Below are 2,857 nucleotides of genomic sequence, written 5' to 3'. Positions count from 1 at the left end.
TTATTAGGAGCTCTGGTAGCGTAGTGCCTAAGGCACTTGACTGATAACCAGAAGGCTGGCGGTTCAAACCCACCAGCCACTCCTCAGAAGGAAGATGGGACAATCATCTATTGGTCTGACCCTAGCTCATATGTATTTGCAGGGTTTAATTTTTTAATCACATTTTTACCATAATATCATATTTTTATCATAATATCAAATTATAACTTCTACAGAGGTGCCTCTCCTATTTTGTTACAAGTCCCACTCTTTCTAGCTACAAATTCTTAAAGAAACAGCTAGGAAATTATATTGTTTGTAACCTGGGGACTGCCTGTAATCTAAAAAGTTAACACTAAAAACTGTGATGTAGTAAGACTGCCCAATCAACATTGCTAATTTTATTAGCCGTCATATAGAATGTTTACATTAACCCAGTTAAAAAGGTTTTATTTCTACTCTGATCTTTATTATATATTCTCTTCGACTTGATTTGTGTTTGCTGTTGTTATTAGGTGCCATCAAGTTGACTTCGACTCATAGCAACCCTACGTATAAGACAGCAAAACATTGCCCAGTACTGTGCCATGCTCACAATCCCTGCTCAAGCCCACTGTCGCAGCCACTGTATAAAACCATCTTGTCAAGGTCTTCGCCTTTTTCTCTGACCCGCTACTTTACTAAGTATGATATCCTTCTCCAGGGACTAGGGCTTCTGACAACGTGACCAAAGCACGTGAGATGAAGTCTGGCCATTCTCACTTCTAAGGTGCATTCTTGCTGCACTTCCTCCATCACAGATTGTTTGTTTTTCTGGCACTCCACTGTGTTTTCAGTATTCTTTACCAATACCATAATTCAAAGACCTTAATTTTTCATCAGTGATTCACCGTCCAACTTTCACATGCACATGAGGTGATTGAAAATACCATGGCTTGGGTTAGGGACCCCTTAGTCTTCAAAGAGACATCTTTGCTCTTCAGCACTTTGAAGAGGTCTTTTGCAACAGATTTGCCCAGTGAAGTGTAATGTTTGATTTCTTGACTGCTGCTCCCATGAGCATTGGTTGTGGATCCAAATTAAATGAAATCTCTGGCAATGTCAGTCTTTTCTCCATTTATCATGATTCTGCTTATTGGTCCAGTTGTGAGGATTTTGGTTTTCTTTATGTTGAGGTACAATCCATACTGAAGACTTGCAGTCTTCAACCTTCATCAGTAACTGCTTCAAGTCTTCTTCATTTTCAGCAAGCCAGGTTGTGTCATCTGTATATCACAAGTTGTTAATGAGTCTTCCTCCAATGCTGATGCTGTATTCTTCCTCATTTAGTCAATCTTCTTGGATTATTTGCTCAGTGTATAGATTTTATAAGTATGACGAAAGGACATAACCCTCATGCACATCCTTCTTTATTTTAAACCATGCAGTAGCCCTGTGGGAGTTGGAGCTGTGTGTCAACTTGGCTGGAACCCAGTTCTGTGTGGTTGTTCCCATGATGGGATCAGATGACTGTGTCCTGAGTGGCCAATCTGCTCAAGTGGAGTTTCCCTACGGGTGTGGCCTACTTCTAGGATATCCAGGGACATCTTGAGAAGAGAGACATTCTTCTGTGGATCGGGACCCTGGTATGCTGACTACAACCTTTCATGAGTGAGCAGCCCAACACTCGGCCTGGAGATCTTGGATTCGTCTTTCATTGGAGTCAACAACCAGTGTACTGCCTGACGGCCTTGAATTTCTTGGGCCCCTGCCTCCAGCCCAACATTTCCTCCAGGGACTATGGACTTGCCAGCTTCTATACGTTTGTGAGCCATTTTCGTAAGATAAATTTCTCTCTCTATATGAATATATATATATAAGCTTTGCTCGTTTTTGTTTCTCTAGAGAACCCAGTCTAACACATTTGGTACTGGGAGTGGTTCTAGAGAGACAAAATCATAAGGATGGGCTTCCTAGATTGGTTCTCCAGTTTGATTAATTTTGATGACACTAGCGACTCTGCGCCTGCTAGTAAAGAGAGCCCTACTAATCCATGGCGTGAGGTGGCAAAATTAATACACGAAATAGCACCACCAATAGATCAAGTACTTGTGAGAAGTGATGCTCTGGGTGATCGGGTATTTGATACTTTTCTGCAATTTTGTCAGAATCAAGAGTATAAGGAAGCTAGTTGGTTGGTCCTACTTACATTGGATAAATTGGTAAAAGAGCGAGATGGGCTCAAAGCTGCTGAGTCTTGGCTTAAGCACCACATACATGACCTCAGTGCTTCCAGCTGTGCTCTGAAAGAAAGCCTTATAGCTTCTACTACCAGGGCTGACATAGCGGAAACCCAAATCCAGAGTGTTATTGTAAGAGTGGCTGAATTACAACGCCAGTTCAATTGCCAACCCAGAACGGTGTCTGCTGTTAAAGTGAGGGCACTGATTGGGAAAAAATGGGAACCTGTAACCTGGAATGGGGACATATGAACAGATGATCAGGAAGATATGGAGCCTGTAAATTCTGTTGAATTCCTCCCATCTGAACGTATTACTGTAAAACCATTATCCCCTCCCCCTCAGTTTGAGGGGACTAGCCAAACTGGTCCTGCAGGGTTATTGTGTGAGGTAGAGGCCATGGAAGACATTGCTGAATGCTCTCAGGAACTGCTTCAAGCACCTATTCTGGCGGCTAGGCCCATAACGAAGGTCAAGTCTAAGCGAGCCCCAAGAGGTGAAATAGAAAGTGTGACGGAGGAGGTGATACGCTATACTAGAAAAGACCTACTTGATTTTGCCAACATGTACAGACAGAAACCTGGAGAATATGTATGGGAATGGCTACTGAGGGTGTGGGATAATGGTGCAAGGAATGCTAAGATTGGATCAGTCTGAGT

General features: G+C 42.5%; 1 protein-coding gene across 1 annotated transcript in view; it reads right to left on the bottom strand.

Moving 5' to 3' along the window:
• RFX7 (regulatory factor X7) overlaps positions 1-2,857 on the bottom strand; it is a 217,094-nt gene that overhangs the window by 98,262 nt on the left and 115,975 nt on the right. The gene's annotated exons all lie outside the window — the stretch shown is intronic.

Source organism: Orycteropus afer, unplaced genomic scaffold, assembly GCF_000298275.1.
Source record: "Orycteropus afer afer isolate SDZICR_OR568_19922 unplaced genomic scaffold, OryAfe1.0 scaffold00026, whole genome shotgun sequence".
Classification (NCBI taxonomy): Eukaryota; Metazoa; Chordata; class Mammalia; order Tubulidentata; family Orycteropodidae; genus Orycteropus; species Orycteropus afer.
The sequence above is the reverse complement of the archived record's forward strand: the minus strand, read 5'-3'. Positions and strand labels throughout refer to the sequence as shown.